This window comes from Epinephelus fuscoguttatus, linkage group LG18 (assembly GCF_011397635.1).
Source record: "Epinephelus fuscoguttatus linkage group LG18, E.fuscoguttatus.final_Chr_v1".
In the NCBI taxonomy this organism is placed as follows: Eukaryota; Metazoa; Chordata; class Actinopteri; order Perciformes; family Serranidae; genus Epinephelus; species Epinephelus fuscoguttatus.
Window position 1 is genome coordinate 18178682 of NC_064769.1, and position 21207 is coordinate 18199888.

Consider the following 21207-nt stretch of genomic DNA (forward strand, 5'->3'; position numbering starts at 1 on the left):
TATCTGAAAGCTTATAGGCTGAGGAAACCTTTTTACAATCTTTTGCATAAACTTAAGTGAACCTAATATTGATCGATTCTAACCATCCGTTGCATTCCCATGGATTTTCTTATCATAACATCAGCTCTGACAGCTTCATTGCAGCATTACTATTTTACATTAGATGAGGACTGGTGGTCCCAGTTCGCAAATATGCTTAGAATTCCTCCCACGACACGAGCGGTGCAGGATTAGAGGTCAGAGGTGATGTGCACTCTAATTTCTAATTAAATCTCAGTGTGGAAAAGTGATCTGTCATTGCCCATAGGCTACCATTGACAAGGGTTCAGCTACCACGGCTTCACACGTAAAGGGATAAACCCCCCACCTTAATACCACTACCAGCCACCGCCCCTGGACTCCAGCCGCCTTGGGCTCCCTGGCTGCACCCCAAGGGAAACACTATATAAATGTCAATGTACTATGAAGCTGCTACTGAAGGAGCCACAGCCATCATACAAGGGAGAAGCACATGGAGCTCTACAGGAGGTTTTTTCACTCTAGTGGTGGTTCCTGGAAATGCAGCAGTGATTTAGAGCCAGATCTTTTTACATAGCGGTGGACCTGAGCTTCTGTGTAACTGAAACTCTGTTGGGTTGGCAAAATGCGCACACCCAATCTCTGCTGGGTGCACCCATACACATGTAAGTGAATAGCTGCAGAACAGTATACACAGAAATCACAACTCCAACCCTATGTTGTATACACAGCTCAGGTACAACCCCTTCTCTATTAGCATTTGTGGCAATAAGCATAGCAACATATCCAATATGCATGTCAATTTTTCTCTCTCTAATCAAATAGAAAGCCTGTGAAGTAAATATCTATTTCCTTGCAGCCTGGCTGTTTACAACATGGGGGAGCAGCTATATAAACAGTGTGTGGCAAATGAGGAATTTCTTTTAACGTATCGGCCTGGCCAGCATATGCTAGATATAGGAAACCCATAGCGTCAGTGGCTCCATATCGGCTGTAGAGGTCAAAGGCTAGGGAAGGTCAAAGGTGTCATCCTCCTTTCTCATCATGAAGTGCATTAACATCTTCTCCCTGTCCCGTCTCATCCAGATGGCTGACCAGGCCACAGGACAGATGCCCCATTTTAAAATATCTCAGGGATCCAAAACGCACCATCGAGAATAAATATGGCTCCATCTTCAGGACATCATATTTCAAAGGAATATGGATATGGATACGGGTGGATATAGGGTGCATAAGCCCGGGCTGTGTTTAGCATGCCTTAATTGATTCTCGGCCCGATTGTAACAGCTTGCTCTCTTCGGTTTGTGTTTTAACTATTAAACTTTCATTTGTTAAAGGTAGAAGAAAAAGGAGAGATGCAGAGAAGCAAGGAATAGCAAGGAATGACCTCAAAGAATTCCGAGGATTAATTGCTAATGTTATTGATCGTGACTCTCATTGTTTGTTTTTACACTGATATAGTGATGTATTCTTCCTTTATTGCTCATTATTTTTAGTGGTGTTTGTACTTATTGCATGTACCTTGGCACATGAGGGTTTAAATAAGATGAATGAATGAAGGAAAAGTGTAAGATTTGAGACTGTATGTCGTAAGTGACAAATTAGATTAGATCAGGCAAACAAGTGGGGAAAAATGTAGTGTGTTTAGGAGTTTTTTCAGACCAAAAATAAACATCAAAGAACATAAAATGGTCATCACAAGTGAGTAAATGTTGAACATTTTTCAGCTATGATATTGCACCACTGCTGAAATCAGCAGCCTAATTAGGCCAGGTTGTTACTATTGGCAGTAGACCATGATCCATGTTCAGAAAAAGGCAAGGACCTACCCAGGAGGAAGTGACCTCACTTGTGTGCCTAAGTAATTAAATCGCTGGGTCTTGGAGTGCATGTATGGCATTCTTCCACTTTTTGTTTGACTGTGTCACATGATAGCCAAACCCGCATGATTAACGTCTTGAAAGGTCGGCCAATTGGTTGCTTTACAGGCTGCGAGAAAAAATGTCAGAATATCCCCAGAAATCTAAAAGTTAGTCCATCATCAAAACCCATCACTTAGTGTTCCCCCTCAACCAATGGCCGCAGCTTATAATAGAGATGACCCCACCTCTCACAGCCTGTTATTTTAACAACACCAAAACTCTTCCAGGCATGCTCACAGTCAAACGAGTGGATCCCCTCCAAGCCAAATAGACCAAGGCACCCTGCCGGGAGCTTTGAGTTGGCCCTCATGCGGCTTCTCAGACATTCATACACATTTATGTTTGCAGAGAGCCACAGTGACTCATACACACATCCGAACACACACATACACACAAACTTATACGGCACGCTACCCTGCCCGGAGACCTCTGACTTGAACCTGCTGCTCTCACTCAGCAACACATAAATCACTGGGCTCTCAGCAGCACTGCTGGCCCTCAGTGCCATGCTGAACTTGACTCCACGGGAATAAAAGTCCGTAACTGGATACAAAAACTAATCCAGGCCAGAGACAATTGCTGGCATACAGAGGCCCTGGAGGTGCTGATACCCCCCCGTGACGATATGCCGTTTCTGTCATGCGACCTCTGACTTCTGCACTAAGACAACACAGGCCTGCTAGGTGCTACTGGTCAGAGAACAGAGAGGGAGGGAGAATGAGTGAGGACAGGAGGGAAAGGGGGCGATGAAGATCTAACCTGTCAAGTTGCCGCCATTCTTGGTCTGACCATATGTTTCTCTAAATATGCAGGGGGATGTTGCACTTTAAACTACTTTCTACTGTAATTAAAGACTATGGTTAGTAGTTATTTTGGTATGTATGTATGTATGTATGTATGTATGTATGTATGTATGTATGTATGATTATTATTATCATTATTATTATTATTCTTTGGCTTTTTAGATAGGACAGATAGGATTAAAGGGAAGAGAAAGAGGGGAGGACATGCAGCAAAGTCAGACTTGAACCCGGGTTGCTGTTCAAAGAAATGCTTCACCCACAAAATGACCATTTGTATAGCAATAAGTCATGCTGTGCACCCTTAAATCTGAGAAGAAAACTTTTTTTCCTGTATGCTTCCACAGAAAAAGTGACTGTATTGATTTATTGATTGATGGGGCTCACGCTTAACAGCAAAACCTCGGTTTCCAAACTCTCACACAACGTGTCCAGTATAATCCAGGTCTCAATTATCCAGTCATATGCTCAGTATTTCCCTAACACATGCATTTTCACTAAAACCATATTTAAAACTGAACAGAAAATAAAACTTATCTATGCTCTCTTCAAATCCAGACTCCCTCACCAAGGTTTTCAAGCGAAAATGCATGTGTTTGGGATCCACTGAGCATGCGACTGGATAAGTGACACTTGGATTATACTGCATGAATTGTGTGAGAGTTATAGTAGAATAGAATGGATGCTTGGTTATAGTTTTGCTGTTGTTACATCATCTCCAATCAATCAATAAATCAATACCGTTGAAATTTTCTGTGAAGGCATGCGAGAAAAGCAAAGGCTTCTTCACGTACTCAGGGTAACACAACGTGACTAACTGATGTATAAATGGTCATTTTGTGGGTGAAGTATTCCTTTAAGGACTCAGCCTGCAGTACGTGGGGGTCAAACTTGCAGGTGAGCTACCAGGGCGCCCCATAATTTTACTTTAAAAATAAATTGAAGGCAGGATTTGCACAGCATTTTAACACAGTGGTATTAGTAGATTATAGTAAATAATCAGAATATATATCTTGCACCACCACGAACACACAAGTTTTGAAAACACAGCAAACACCATGAGAATAAGGGAGGCTAAAACCAGTTAAATTAGACAGCACAACATCATATAAACAGCTGCTGCAACATTTCACTATTTAGCATATGTACCTGAAACTTTATCCATACAAATGTGAACCTCACTGCATGTGCTGCAGAATAAAAATGACTCCTGCCAGTGGTGTGTGCAATGATTGTCCTGGTAAGATTTAAGAGTATTGTGTTTCTGGGACACTTGAATACACTTGCCTTCTGAAGGTGTTGCCTAACTGAGAAAGAAGGTGTCTATTTAATAACTCCAGTTGTTCACAGTGATTAATAAAAGTTGGATTAGCCAAGAAGTAACACTGCATTTGTCATGCTCCTGAAGATTTATGCAGCTATGATGAAATACAAACCCTTATTTGGACTTCTTGGTTTCCCTTTGTTGCCTTGTTTGCCTAATTAAGCTGCCGACAAACCAGCATAGCAAAGCCCTAACAACACCCCGCTGTAAATAATCCAACGGTCTGTCCTGTCATGTGGCAGCAGCCTCCCACACCACTCCCTAACTGTCTTAACTGCGCTCCTGCAGCACGCTCCAAGCCCCCATCCCAGCCCCCAGTCACAGCTACAGGCCCAGCACCAGCTCCAGGAATACTGGAATGCTTCTGTACTCTTCTGTCCTGATAGAGTGGTCACTGTGATAACATCAGGCACCAGGGCCTGCACAGCCACAGGGCTCCGAGACACACTTTTATGACTTAAGTATCTGGGACTGATATCTGCAGCCATCAGCTCAATACACCCTCATCACATACTTACACAGATACTTAGACACTCGCTCGCTGTGTCTAACAGATGCACGCAAACACATGTACATGCCTGCCAACATGAACATGTACATACAACCTCACTCTATTTATTCCACCTCTCGTAATTCTTTGTGCACACACACACACACAACTGAAGTGTCATTTTCTGTGGGACAAATTTAATCTTTAGTCAGCTTGTATTTAATCAGCATCAAACTCTGAAATTATCCCTCATCCTTACCACTTAAACCTAACCTAGTATCTTAAATATAATCATAAACCTGACCTTAACTCCAAACTTTAACCATTATACTAGGCCAAATGCTTAATTTAAACCCAGCAACTCTGTGCTCAAAGAAAACTTTGTGAATGTAAGGACCATAAAGTCAAACATTTGGTCCTCACAAAGATAACGTATAAGAGCAGACAAAAGACGATCAGTCTAAATCAAATAGACTTCAAACAGAGCGCACCACAGCTGGGAGACAGAGGAAACAGCAGGGACCCACCTGATAACACTGACTTTTCTTAACATTGTCCTCCTGATTAAGAGACATGCTCACTGAATTACGCTCAAATAATCAAGTTCTTTATTCATTGTCATCTTATGCTGCATTTAAACAACTTGTAGTAGAATAGCACAACCAAATACCATGTTGTTTGTCTTTCTATTGATGAGAAATTTAGAAGTGTGCATCTGATTTATACTTGATTTTATGAAGCTGCATATCAAAGAATATTGTGGGGGATAAAATATCCTAATGTCTTTATAAAAAATGTAAAAAAACGTGACGTCAAAATTCCTGTTTACATGCAGCCATGCATACTCCGAATAACTATGACCTCATGTCATTTATCATGTCAAAATATGGAAAAGTGGAACAGCTGGAGATGCTTGAGCCATTTTGCTTCTATGCATCAAAATAGGATTTTTCCAGAGCTTTCCACAAGTGGTGGACTTGGTTAACTGTGCATACACAGTCTCACTCTGTCACTCCTTCAACCACCTTCTTGAAAAGGTCAGTGTTGGCGATACTTGTGCATATCCAAAAACCTGTTAACACAAAGTGTTTCCTAATGTTTAAAAGTAGGTGTGTTTCTTCGTCCGACCAGAAATGTGGGCTTTTCTTTCGGGCACGCAACTCCACCCCAGCCTTTCAAACTGTTGGTGAGTTGGTTTGTGTACAATGCATTCATGACAACGGAGAGAGCTGACCGTGAGCAGGCAAGAGGCTGCGTGTTGCAAAATGTGGCAAACACAACTGAGAAACACATTCTGAATGCACTATACAAATGTCCAAAAAATGCTCCTAAAACCCAAATAATACCAGCATATCCCACGTATCTCCATCAGAAAATGCTACACTCAAATTCCAAATACTGTCATACTTGTAATAATAGTGGAATATTAGTGTGCATGCAAACATAGTATCAGCCATGGCCTTAGCAGACACAACACAAACTACTCAAGTGATCAGAAGATGATGAAACAACGTATTACTCTGTTACATGAGCCTTTTTAGGTACATAGACTTTATTGATGCTGCTCATATGATGGGATTTCAAGATCCATCCGAAAAGGGGCCAAAGATTTAAGTCAGAATCTAGGAGTTATATGCTGGCGATGATTTGGGAGGAAGTGGACTTCATACAACAGCTGCCATAAGAACGTCTATAAAGACAAGTCTGAATTTTGAATACTTTCATCTTGTACACAATTCTGACAAGTTTACTGCATGAACGTCAAAACGAATGAGAACTCAAAATAAAAAGTTCTTTATCACAAACGGAGCACTCTTACAGTTATATTATAACATGTCTTGTAAAACCGATACATCCAGAGAATATTAAACGTCACCTAAAGCATCACTGTCACTGTTGTCAGAATGGAGACACCGCAGATACCCTTTACTCCTCTTTGACCCGAAGAGAAAGCAGCGTGTGCCTTTTGATGGACAGCACCACTTCACTCTTTCACATTGATGGTCAGTCACACAAACAAAAAGAGGGATGAGATGAGTTTCTCAGGGGAGTGAGGATAATAAAATCAGGGTGTCTGTGTGTCCTGAGCAGGGGCCATATTTGATGCTCTAACAGAATGAAGGTCTTTGGCGGCCCAGCCTGGCAGTCTTTTAGCTAAAGCAAGCAGATTTCTTTGAAGCCTGGCCACCTTGGCTGAAGAGCCATTACTCCCGAGGTTTTCTATACATTAACCATGCTACAGCGGCTCAAGTGCATTACAGGCTGCCGCCCCAGCAGGGCCCAATTGTACTCCCTCTTGTTAAATATTACCCCAACAGAGCTTTTGATTTTATTGTCATTTTTTTCTCCCCATAGCGCTTATCCTCCTCCCCTCCCCCGATCAGATTAGGATCGATTGCTGCATGGCAGAGCTGGCCCAGACATGAGGACCAGAACAACGCTACAGCGTGATTGTGCTCCTCAGGCCCCGCCTTGGAGACTATTCAGGCGACTAAATAGAATGATTTGCCCTTAGATGTCAAATTTCCTCCGAGACAAGGATGTCAATACCAATTAGATTGTCTGCAGTTGCCTTAGTTACGCCAGCCTGCCCCACACCACCACCACCGCCACCCCAGCCTCTTTTCCTCTAAAGATACACTCGCTCTCTCTTAACATCTCACTCACATCTCTCTTTTTTGTAGGCAGAGTGGTGGTCTCGGCACCAAGCCTTTAGCCTCAAATCAGTTTTATGGCTGGCGCTGTGCAGACATTAGGCTAACTCCATTAGCCTCTCTGAAGGAGATGGCCTGAGGGGATACTGAGGGGCCAAGATGTGACTGGGTAAGGGTGTGGGTGTGTGGGTGTGTGTGTGTGTGAGTGCGCATGCTGAAAGGGTGAAGGGGTAACATTGTCTTACAGAGTCTTTTGGCATCCCCTTAAAGGTCACTGTCTGCTGGTCCGAGGAGGCAAAAGCCCACTGGAGCAAGAACATAAACAAGAAAGAGAAGTGGGCAGAAAATGGATTAATGAACAAATGTAATTAGGAGAAAGGGAGGATGGAGAGAGTGGGAGAGAGGACTCTGTCTCCACTTAGTATCGTGGCTCCTGCAGGCGCTTAAGTGCTAACATGACAAACAGATGTGGCCATGGCTGGCCAGACATTGGGCTGCACATACACACTGAAGCGTACAAAGACACCTACATAATACACAAATACACATACGGTCATTGTTTACTGTCCCTTTCACAGCTTTCTAAATATGGACTTCAAATCCACTGTGCACAAAATGCAGAAAAACATCATTTGACTGATATCATTCCAAATGATTTATGACAAAATATTTACGACAAGAGGCAGAGCAGAAGCTGATAAAGCCAGAGCTGCTTCAGTGTTTGGTTGGCACACTTTCCACGCTCTGCTGTATTTCTCTGGCATAATTTATGTTGGAGTGTTCTCACCAGTGGCAAAGGAAAGGTTACAGTCCCAGCTACAAATTAATATGTTTTGATCCAAAATATTTTCTAAAATTAGGTGATTCATAATTAAAGACATTTTGTGTATTCCACTCAAAAAGGAACCAGAAAACAGGCATTTAATTGAATATCTGACCATTTTTACGACTTAATACTATTAAGAAATTTAGTAGGAATGTGTAATTACTTTTGTCATTGACCATTCAAAATAATGATTAAAAAATTAACAAAATAAACACTGTTTTCAGTCTTTTAAAATAATTTGAAACTCTCAAAATATAGTCACAACTGTTATTTTTATAATTTGTTGGCACATGTCTCTAACAACCCCAAATTCTGTGTGCTGATCAACCGCACTCACATTTGATCCAACTTTGTCAGGAAATTATGTTAGCCAGCTTCCATCACTCAGCACAGATTTGAAATTTTTTTATCAAAATATATGATTTCTATGTCTATTAACCAGAAGAAATATTTGTCCAATATCCCTAACACTGTTTTATAATACATTTAGTCCACAGTCTGCTTTTTTACTTTCAGTACAAAACTAAAATGTCCCCCTCAGATATTTTAACACAGATGAGTGCAGGTGAAGAAAACAAACATTTTTATGTTACTTTTTTTCTGTGACCTTAAAAAGGACCAGAAAATAGCCATGTGCCAAACAACCCCTGAAGCCAACCATCCCCGGTCTCCAGTATGTACAATAGGTCCCTCGCTCGGTCATGTGTGTTCTCTAAAGAAAACACACTCTCTGACGGACCATTAGGCATCATTATTGTTAGCTTTAGGAATTACCTCGCCACACAGCTTGCTTTTGGTTTCAGAGAAACAACAATATGTAAGACAAGGGTTTCATTCATCTCTGTAAATATAGGGGATGCCAAGTTTTCAAGGTACAAGAAAACCATCAGAAACTTCTTACAGGCCAATCATAAACAGATTTAGAACCAGATGTTTTGCTACAATATACAGTACACACCAGAACCTATGACCTTGTATTTTTGCAGCCTTTGATCCATCCGTCTCTCCAATGAGCTCTCTGTTCTTTACTCAGCTGTCCAGTGGTTAAGTGTCTCTGAAGTTACCTTGTCCAGATTTCAGTATAAAGCCGCCGTTTGCTTCAGTGGGCATTCAGAGGAACGTTTTCTCTCATCTCTCACAGCGGTTTATACATTAAATATTTGTGTTGAGGGCCACACTGAGTGATTAAGTGTATAACTTCTCTCTGTTTAGTTTACATTGTTATTGCTACAGGAATATGAAACCTTATACTTCCTTTTCCAGGTTTCAATTAGTATCTAAAGACACCATTAACTACTGCAATTGACTAAATCAATACCTTCCCAGAAAGCATCCAAATCAAGATGTAATCAGGTCTGTTTTCAGTTCTCTACTGTTAGATAACGATAAACACAAGGAGACTTTTTCGAGAGCATCATATGTTACCATAATTTGAAAATTAAATACTGTTACAAGGTTTCAGGCAATGTACATCGACGGGAATCAGTGGTTGAAATGTATGAGATACAGACAAAAAAAATGACTTCAGCATAATGCAACCCAGTATTATGCACATTCTTCTCCTCAGTTTCACGTCAAAGGCATACTGTGCACAACCAGCAGACACTAATGTGAGCCATGGCCAGGGTTGTGAATTTACTTCTTTCAATACCTTTTCTCCTTTCTCTTCTGTGAGGGCGCGCAACAAAATCAATCCAGCAGTGACTTGCATTTTGAAGTTGGTTTAACCTTGCAGTGACACCTATTGCAGATGCTTTGAAATGGTTGGGAAGAATAGTTTCCGCATGGTGGGATCTGCAATTAGGCGGCACATCTGCACCGGCAGCAGCACCCCAGCATCCCCTCAACCTCCAAATCTGGCATGCTCAGAGCTCACTGTTGGTTGGCAGCCAACACAAACAGTTCCCACTGCATAAATGTGAATAATTCTATGAGATGAATTTCCACCGGGCAATTAGATGGGTTTCAACTGTGAATATTTCAAGAGCGTCCTGCATTTGACTTTCCAACTGATAAGAGAAGGGACGGATCAGGGGAGCAAGAGAGAGACGCGGATACAAGTGACAGGACATGTTGAGCAAAGTGAGGAGACAAATAGAGGGAATCATGAAAGAAGGGGAGGAGAGACAGTGACAGCCATGAGACAGAAATTTACAACCAGATCATCAATTAACCACTCCAATCACAATGGATCAGGCCATTAAATGTGCATTTCTTCCAAACGACCTCCTGACCGACAATGAGGAAAGATCACAAGCTTGTATTGATGGCCGTTGGAACACTACGCAGTCCCAAAGTCTGAGAAGTTCACTGTTTGTCAGTTAATTCGGCACATGCGGTCAGGGACAAAACAAATGTCTGCCCTCTCAACTTACATACGTCTCATTAAATGCAATCCAGTTATTTCAAGCTACAAGACTAATGTCTTGTGCTCTCAAGTTGGCATGTTTACCTTGCTCTCGTTTTTCTTGTGCTGAATAAGCACAGAATGTGACCATTAAATATATTGCTGATGGAGAGACAAGGGAAGGGAGACATCAATATTAAAGTGAACTGGAGTTACTGCCCGCTGTGTTACGCGATAGGCTATCCCTGGGTGACGTCAAAGCCAGGTTAGATAAAGAATATGCAATGAATTTACACACTTAACTTTTAAATTATGCATACAAGCTTGTGATTTAACATTGTTCCCGTCACACCGTGAGATCAAATTTTGCTATTGGTAATTTTTGAACATACACTTATCTTTCTAAATCGATTCAGAATTCCAACTCGGACAAAAACAGATATTCTCCTCCCCATTATCATTAAAATTAGCCTCTGTGTAATGAAAAAAACATGTGAAACAAAAGGACCTTAGGACATGGCATTCTCTATAAAATCCTACTTTCAGCACCTCTGAAATTAGACCTAAAGTCGCCCCAGAGGGGCCATTAGACGATAAATCCCTGTCATTGACCAGCTTCTGCCCTCTGCTTGCTCACGACTGACGTCCAAACCCCTTTGAAGTCCCTCGCCACAACAACACCAGCACCATTTCCTCTCCTCTAGAAATGCGAGTTGCCCCTCGCAGGACACCAGAAAAGAGCAGGCAAAGGTCTGAGGGAGGAAAGGGGACCCACAACATTCAAAATAAGCCAGATGTTTGCATCCCATGCTAACATGTGGAGACATGCGCTTGCCGTGGGCCTGCATTAATGAAGGTAGAGATCCATCTGGGGGGGCTGATAGGCAAAGGCGATGCTGTGTGATAGGCCGTGGCACATACACACACTCACCCGGTCACATATGCTAGCAATAAGTTAGCCTCGCTGCCACTCTGGTCAGACAAACAGATGGAGCTGGGCTGAGACGGGAATATTTCACATTCAAAAAGAAAAAGGAGAGAAAGCCCAAGAAAAGAATAGCGTGGTGCTGTTGGGTTTCATTGAGGTACTTCTGCTAATTTGTCCAGCAACACTGTACTTTCATGTCTTGTTCTAAGTAACAGATATTCAATTTATAGACATTCTTACAAGTTGCTCAAAAAAAAAATCATGTAACTTTTTAATGTTGAATGATTATATTTTACCAAACATAAAGAGTGTAAAGTATAGTGTTGCAGTAAAAAACACTGCACTTTGAAGCAGAGGAATACAGTTATTATCTTATTAAACTCTGTTAATTAGTTTTAAATTACTTACTGGCATTGTATAATAAATGCATTCTCATTCAAGTGGCAAAATTTGAATAAGATTGAATAAAATGTAAACCTCTTTTAGGAATAAAAACTTCTAATATGGTCATATAATATCAAAACATGTTAATGAATGAACTATTGCAGTAGTTAATTGATCCTAATATAATTTAGACATACATTTAATGATCACTGTGTGCAATCAAGTATCATTACCACAGTGCTCACGATTGAAACTCTACTTTAATTTTTGTCTGGTGGAGCACTCCAGTGGATACGTCTAGGTTAATATTTAACTCTCTCTGATATCTTTAAAAAGGGCTGCCTATTAAATCATAATGCTATTTTTATGGACATTTATTATGCTAATTTAAAATTCATTATGCTATTTGACCAAAAAGTGTGTCAGTAAAAGAAGCGTTCCACCTCAGCTAAAGATCACTGCAGCACAATGTTACTTTTTAGTATTCCATTAATATAATGTGGCCTCTCTGTGTTGTCATGTCACATTTATTTATAGTGTAAAAAGTAAATTAGTAAATGTTTAACTGCAAATTGAAGAACAATTCTATGTTGTAAGCATTATTTGCAAACTAACATTAGGTGCCTTTCAGTCAAACTCTCTGGCTGGCATAAATAAAGTACTTGCCCTTCTGCTTCTGTCTGACTCTGTCGTCTTTGTTAGACTTGTTGTGTTAAGTGTTAAGAAGGGGATTACTGAGCTGCACTGGTGTTATGCCGGCTGTAAGAGCTTGTTTGTTTGGCTACGTGTTGTGATTATATCACAGTAGATAGTGCAGTGCATTTCAGAGACACTTAAGAGTCATTAGGGATCAGTACACAGAAGTTACAGTGTGTACATTGTTATGTGACTCACATCTTCGTCATGGAAATATCGCTCCTGGGCATCCGGCAAAGCATGCAGAATACACATGTCAGTGCTCTCCACATTTTGAACCGAAAAGCGAATTATGTCAACAGTGAAGAAATAAGCGTTCATAGATATTAGCATTTCAAAAGAGGAGAAGAAAGAAGTGTGCGATAAGCAAAGGGGCGAGGAGAGGAAGAGGGTGGGGGTGGGGGTGTGTGTGTGTGGGTGAAGGGAAACGTAAAGATTGCATGGAATGCTCTTGCGTGAACTGCAAATGAACCCCTAAACCCCATTCTCCACCTGACAAAATCTGTTCTTTGCCCTGACACACAACCACAAGGAGCTCCCAGCCTGCATGCAGGAATGCCATGTTAAGATCACAACTGCCTCTCTATGGGCTTCAGAAATAAATATTTCCATCCCAGGAGAGGCTGTGGAAATATTATACAATCCAATAATTGAGGATCTTTATACACTCAATATTCTATCAACCTGCTTTCTATTTGGGGGAGAAAAAAGAGGGAATATTTGCAACCATGATATCTGAAACGTACAGTAAGGCCTCACAAGGGAAATGTTTGAAATTAGGACGTGCTTATTTTGGAAAACAACATGGGGATAAAAATATCAAGAACAAAGTCATAAAAATGACTCTTCTGGGGATATTCATCACAATTACATGTTTTTTCAGTCTTAGCCTGAACTTAATGACCCAAACATGCAGCCAAGAGTAGCTGTAACATTTTGTGACGGTCTACCAACATCCAGTTTGACACCTCTCTGGTGTGTAACCGCACTGTTGCCTTTCTGATCTCTCCTCAGCTGTCATCAGTGACACACATCACATTAAAACTGTGACTAAACTGACGTGATGATAACCGCAGTTGCTCGGTTAGAATGGTATTTAAGCAGCCTAATGCCCTGTTTGTTTTCCAATGTGCTCTCCCAGTGGTGCTCTCAATCCACTGAGGGTGTGTTGAGTGCTGTGATTGGTGTGTTTTTGTCTGTGTGTGTATGTTCAGAGACACTCCCTCTCCTAAACTGGGCAGGTCTTTTTCTGTGTGTGTGTGTGTCTGTCTCCCTCCTTCATTCAGTCACTCACTTTCCCTCACTCGTTCTTTTCTTTCCCTTTTTACTTCCCCTCTTAATGTCTGCTTGTTTCCTCCTCCTCCTCCTCCTTCTTTCTTCTCCCCTCTCTCTCCTCCCACTGGGGCTGTATGCATTCCTGCCAGGAGGGGCGGAGGTGTCTGTGATCCGGGCTCGATAAGGACCAGGCCTCCCCTCCATGCTGCCCTCCCTCGTGTTCACCCTCACCCTCACCCCCTCCCTGGGAAAATGGGTGCACCCTCCTCCCTGGCAGGGCACCGGCTCCCCTTTGAGTGTGCTGCCAGCCGTGGCAGCAGAGACTTAACATGATTTGTTTGTCTGCTGCTGCGTGTTTGCACCAAACTGTAGCGCCAGCCCCCATTACTCCTGCCGGAGATCCAGAGGGCTGGTTAACTGGTACAGATCAGGAGTGAGGCTCCTGGAGGCAGGGGGCGGAGGGTTAAAGGGGTGTTAAAGAGGGTGAAGTAGGGAAGGTGGGGGGATGTAGGGAGAGATGAGGGTTAAAATGAGTTTGGAATATGATCCACTGGCTGGAAACGTTCAACATTTCTTGAAAATAAGCCTGGCTGCAATGGGCTGGACTCAGCATATGTGAGATAACAGGAAAACATTTACTCACACACACATAAAACTATGTCACTAATCACTCAGTTTGCAAAGATCGAGGGTTTTCCCGTTCTCTCTTTTTTTTCTCCTGGTGTTTTGTAATTGGCTTGCTTCCTGGTGCAGTGGCGGACAGCAGGCACAGCAGCGGCTGCCCAGTCGGCCCATTGATCTTTCATCAGCCCATAGAGTTAAAGCTGAAGGCATGAGGGAGAGGCTGGAGAGGCAGCCCCTCTTTTTATGGCAGCCCGCTGGAGCCTGCCTAGGATTGTTCCCTGTTTCCTCAGATTGTTTTTCATTTAGTCAGGGTGCAGCGCTGTGCCGCTCTGAGGAGGTGAGGTGAAGTGTTGCAGACATTTAGGAGAGCACGTAACAGCTACAGTCTGGGTAGGTGGATACAATGGTATAGCAGGGCTTGTTTGCTGATAACATTTTAGTTTCTGTGCGTGTGTGTGTTTGGGTTTTTCGCTTTAAGTGTGTTACAAGTGGTGTGTGACATCTCTTTGGTTTATTTCTCCGTATTCCAAAGGACGGATTAAATGACCTATAGGCCTACGATTTGGGAGGCGTTTGTGGCCTAATAAGTGATTACTGTAAATACATATAAATGTTTGTTTTAAGTGGAGAGTATATTGAAGAAATCAGCTATTTCTTGCCTAAAAGACTGGCAGTAAACTCAGATGACAAACGGCAGCACCACTAATTTAGTTAGTGGAAGAGATACATTAAACCGTTGCACTTGGTAATATTTCTCCATGGACTCCCCAGCTATTAATCAAAACCATTTTACATTAAGAAAAAGTAGCAAGAGCTCTTAACGCAAATCAAATTTCACTTAAGGGGCTAAAATTACCTTCATCAATTTGCATGAAAGCCATGGTAGTGGTCAAGACATCCATGTGATATCCAATCAGAGGGTCTAATCAGTGTGTGGGTGTGGTCCGTTGTATCCCCAACAGTATTCCATTGATCCGAGCTCCGGCGCTGAGCTGCAGCAGTCGTGCAGGCCCTGAACTTGGTCATCTAACTGATACATGATATTAGGATCCTTCTTCCAGGCAGCTCCACGGGGATCTGGTCAGAGGGAGAGGGAGAAAGAAACAGACTTCAGATCAGCAGATCAATTTTCACTGGACCTTGAATATTTCATGTAGGGAGTCTTGCTGCAGACACACAGATGGGCTAAATAACTGGGCGACAACCATGTCCAGTCACACACGTACACCTGATTGTGCATGCTGGCAAACACAGCCTGATAACACTGGAAATTTGTACTTAATTGTACTAAAATAAACGTCATGTTTTCCATCTGACTTGAACATGCCAAAGAGAGTAGATCAGGATGTCCCCTGAACTTTATCTCCCACACTGAGCAAAAAAAGGGGTGCTAATACAGACCTTAATATTATTTATATTAAAACCATAAATTCACTTTAATGCTACAAAAACAAGGTGGTTTCTGTTTGCAGTGTACGACAAGAACATTTCCGTGAGAAGATGTTGCACAGGCACACACACACACACACATTTCACCCTAAGGGCCAGGTTAGGGGAATCATGTCTGGATCATGTTTCTAGTCCCAGCAAACATGTGGTTGATGTAAGGCTGTGATACAGACTATGCCCTGGTCCAAGAAGTGGACACAAAGGATAACATGCTCAAAAAGCTGGTTTGTACGCACAGTAGAAACCAACCTGTGTTCATAAGGGGAAATATGTGTTCATTTTTATATTTTATGTATTCTATTGATGTGTCCTTTGACATTTAATTCCCACTAAATGGTGCAAGATCATAAAATTTTGGAACATAAATGTCAGATAATTATACAGAAAAGCTTAAATTATGCCCTGTGTAAAATGGACAGTAAATCTATCCAGAGTATCAGCAGTAACAATACAATAACCCACACCTGACCCCTAAACCTTCACCCGCAGAAAGGATGTTGTTTCACCGACTGTCTTCAAATACTTTCCTCTCGGAAAGACATCAGTGAAACCAGAGCTTGTCAGACCCTGTATTTGTTTATTAAGTACGCTCTTGGACTGGCGTACTCCCAAGATGGCTGTAACTGAGAGATTTGTTCATGTAGGCATTAGGGCTGGCTATCAGTGGTGAATTATTTATTGAAAAAAATCTTCCCTTCCTTGACGGATGAGAGAATATGTAGGGCTGTTCACTGACTCTGCCATATATTAGAGGAATGATGAAAGCATTGTTAAGGGCTGCACACAGTGAATTCAGAAAAAAAGGTCAAAATCTCTATTTCTGGGAAATAATGCCCAAAATATGTGTAGCAAACGTGTCGTTATAAAAGTATAATGACTTAACCTGGAGAAAAATACAATTGTCAGTACTCCTTCTATAGTACATACGTTGTTCACTATTTGAATATCATACAAATACAATTTTATACATATGCATTAAATATTGAAATTAAATTTAAGTCACGTCCTGTGCCTTTCCAAACAGCTCATTATTTCTTAATTCTCCCAAAGCTGCATCAGCCTGTCAGTGCCTCCTTAAAATGTTTGACGGATGTATTCTTAGAAATGCTATCTTCTAGAATAAATATAATAAACTTTACTGTATATATTCTCACTGACAGGGACGTCAGGGATTCCACAGGGAAGACGCAGCGGTTGCAAAACATGTGCTAATTATTTTGGACCCCCAGCCCCTGTTTTTGGCAACGACAAAATCCAAAACAAAGGGGACACAAGTCACACAAAATTAGACAGCTAGAAATTCAGTTACCATGGATATTTCTCCTGCCAGATTAAAATCACAATGATTTGTTCAAATCGGAATAAATCACATTTGGTCATTTTCTCTGCCCGCTTTATTATGTTAGTTTTTGTAGTCTGCAGCAGTGAAAGAAAGAGAGACAGGCAGAGGGGCCTGGCTATTGTCATTCAATGGCCGAGCCATTTTGGAAATCACCGCTCTCGATTTGCTCCCGCTGCCTCCCCCTCTGTATTCCCTTATGGCTGCACTAGATGGAAGGCTTCCTTTTATAATTTTCCAACTTGCACATAACGCCACCGACCCCCCTCTCTCTCAGAATAACATACACATGTCAAAGGCTGAGCTGAATGTTTGAATGAGTCGATGAAAGAAATAAAAAATGATGAGGGAGAGACTTAACTTTCAAAAAGAAAAAAAATCTGCAACATCCGGATGCATTTATATTGATAAAACTATCTAACCCTTATTTAAAATTTCACAACAAAACACAAGTTGGGATCTCTCAGGTTAATTTACCACTAGAGACGTCTATATATTGGTTAAAGCTAAAAGCTGCTCCATTACCAGAGGGGACTAATAATTGTGATCTATGCCTGCTCACTCAGCAAATAATCAATCATGCTTATTTAGTGTGTTTAAACTGGGATTTTGCTTAAACAAACCATTGTCGTACACGTGGAGGGGCACCTTTTAAGCCAGTAGTAATGCTCAAGTGACATTATCTAAAATAAACTATTTTGTGGGCTTTAATGTTAGTTACGACGGCATATGGGGGAGCTTTTGTAAGCTCCAGACCTAATTTGAATAAAATCACTCTAGCCTTGTGACCCGGACTCATCTAAACACCCTCACATTGTCACACAAAGAGCCACTAAAAAGGGGGCCTGTGACCCATTTTGTGTCTTGGCCCATATTTCAAGAATAAAGTATTATTGCTGCTATCAGTGAGTCAGCATCCGCGCTGCAAAAAACACCAGAGATCAGAGGAGAAAAGGGAGCAGCAGTTGAGCAGATTAGCAACACAAGACAAGTGAGCAGGACTACAAAACTCTGCGTAAAATCCGAGATATTCATGGAAGGGGCTGAGGATGGGGATGCTGACAGCCTGATGACTTGAGTAATTGCAGACCTGATTCAGAACAACCTGCATGTTAGGACTTTAATTTGCGGGAAATCAGGCAGGATCTCCACACTGCCAGCCTCACACCAAAGGAGATTATTCTCATCAATAGGGCATGAAATTCACTGGCTGACCAATGGACACACTGCTTGCTCTCAGGCCAGCGAAGTGACCACTGAAGTGATGTGCCAGTGTGTGTATGTATATTGTGTATCAGTTTGTATGTGTGTAAGAAAGAGAGGGAGGGAGAGAGAAAGGAGACAATGGTGTGTGTGTGCCTGGGAGAGAAAAATAGAGGTTTCTATTTGGGTTTATTTTTACTAGATTCAACTTAAGTGCTTTATGGAGGAGTTTCTATTTTAACCCTATGTGAAATGACATGAAACAGTCTGTCGCTTTAAATTTTAACTTTTAAATGTGGCCTAGTTCTCGTCAAAAGTTAGTCACACCTTTTGTCTTTGTTTTCACACTTGAATCACCATTTTCAAGCATCACACACACATATTTTCACAGCTATTCACCACCGCTATAATGGAACATTTTAGTGTTATGTTTTGAAGTAGTTGGCGGAAAGGGATTTAATGAAACCAAGGGATCAGATTTTGTTTCAATATCATGTGCAACACATGTGAAAAAGGTGTTCAGGGTCTTCTGCGGGAAACTTTTGAGATTAAAACACTAAATTTTCTGCATTCTGGTGAATTTTTAGGCAGAAATTTGTTCATTTTCTACAACAATATCTGATGTAAATGTCTTTAATTTCGTCAAAATAAAAGTCCTCTGCTACTTTCATGCACGTTATAAATATTGATGGGGACATGTCCCCTGTGTTCTCCCTGAAATCTACTCCTATGAATGAATCGGTTATGAATCAGAGGCTGAAACTAATAAACCCTACTAACCAATGTGTAAGCTGTTAAAATCTGGCATTCAACAACTTTTTCCTAAATGTGAGCAACCCTCACATGATATGACTAAAGCGATGATGTAAGTGAAAGTACAGACATATTAACCTTGTAAGATGGTGCCTAAAAACACTTCAGAGAATGCTGGAGGACGGGACTGCAAATTGAGATCTCCAGGCTGATTACCAAGCAGTAAAGCACTAATGACACTGCTTGTTCTCCTGTGTGATGAATGGATTTCACAAGGTTTGAGCGCAGACCTGTGGATGCACCTTACTTGAGAAAAATGAGAGAAAAGTGTACTTTATCGTGTTATAACAGCCAAACATAGTCGTGACAGCAAAGTGACTAATCCTGAAGGTTCACAGCCCTCATCAGTTATGTGAAGCAACAGGTAAAACAAGGGTCAAAAGCAGATGTAGGTCATGTGGAGACATCAGTGCTGGGATGGGATATGTGAGATATTTTAAAGTAAGATTTCTAAATTATCAGAGCTCATATTAAATAAAGATATATTAAACAAGCTGTGTTGTTTCATGTTCAAAAAGCTCTGAGGGGAGGTCTGTGAAGAAATGTGACTCTTCACCTTGTAACAAATGTCCCCCAGCAGCCTCCCAAGAGTCTCTCAAAAGCAGCAGCCGTGACATCAAACGCTCGCCAGCATTTACCGGGAAGTGTCCAGAGTAGTGTGCATAAATGGTTGGAGAAAAAAAAAAGGATGACCAAGCAGAGCCACCCTCGGTGCTGCAACACATGGCTGCTGGGACGCGCCTTGCCTTTAGCGTGGAGTTTGTGCGCCAGGCGCCGAGCAGAATAATCTGTTTACAGTGTGCGCGTTGATGGTCATTTTTTATGATGTTGTTTAATCCACGGTGGTGGAGGGGGAGGAGGGGGGGCGGAGGAGGAGGCGGGGGTGGGCTGTCTAGCAGAGCCCCAGACAAGCTGGCTCCAGTGGCCATCTCTGTAGGCTATGGGCTTCTCTATTTGAGCAGAGAGACAGGTGTAAATCTCTGCTGCGATCTTTACTCTGCACTCTCAGCGACACTCACCTGAAGGTAAATAAATGGTTTATGGCCAACTAAATGAACCACCTCTCTCTTGTGCACAGAGAGAGAGAACAGCCCCGGGGGCCGTTGTCATTGTCATGCAGCAGGAAAACACAACATGTATAGCAGTTGCGAATGTTTAATACATTTTTATTTAATAAAATGTGATAATATGTGAGCCAAGGGAAAATTAAAACATGCGTAAAAAAATAGGAAATAAACTCGTAGGTTATTTTTAGAAGCAATTTCTCTAAGGACACTTATTATAAGCGTTTCTTTTAAATAAAAAATATAGTCTAGGGTTACATTTTTACGCAGTTAAACTTAATAAATCAGAGAGTATTAAAGTTTAATTATAATAAACATTGTTAAATAAAGAGATCAGGCACTGAAATGGAATATAAATATCTGGAGACTATACCTGGCTAAGGTGTTTGCATATCTGTGTGAATACTTGCAATTATCCTAAATGTTTTTTGACATTGTCATGCGGCACCCCACGTCACGCAAAGTGTGTGCATGTGTGCATTTGCAGAGAGGGGAGCAAAAGGAGAGGGGCGGCTATTATACCAAAGTTCTGCAAAGTAGGTCTGTGCCACTCTTGATTAGGGACTGTTCCCAAAAGATGGTTGCAGACATGAGATAATGAGGTCCTGTGATAACGCGGGTCTCCTTTAAGTTTTTCCCATGAATCGAGACTGTCGCCAGTCCACAAAACGACACTGTGCATCGGCACCACGCTACTCACTTCTCATTTGTCGAGCACAAAAGCTGATCCACCCCAAATCCGCGCTAACAAACCAGGGGCCGGGAGCAAATCATATAATGTTCAACCGTATTCACTTCCCCACTAATTAACTGGAATCCCACCTTATTCTTAAATACAGTGACCAATTAAACGGCCATGTATGCCAAAGGTCTCAGAGGCCACAGTCGGTCGCCAGGAGCATTTGTGAAGGTCTGCGGCTTCACTATAGGCAATGGATCTTATTAGGTGGGTGACCTCAGCGAGGAAAGGTTACAGACTTTTTCACTGCCCTCGGTTGGAAAACTAAGATGTTTCCTAATCGGATTTTAATTGGTTGGTTGGGTGGTTGGT

General features: G+C 41.7%; 1 long non-coding RNA gene across 1 annotated transcript in view; it reads right to left on the reverse strand.

The window, feature by feature from the left end:
• Positions 1-21207, reverse strand: part of LOC125906014 (uncharacterized) — a 52879-nt gene that overhangs the window by 23894 nt on the left and 7778 nt on the right. Inside the window, exon 2 of the long non-coding RNA XR_007451731.1 lies at positions 15145-15365. This is a non-coding gene — a long non-coding RNA (uncharacterized LOC125906014). The remainder of the gene's footprint in view (positions 1-15144; positions 15366-21207) is intronic.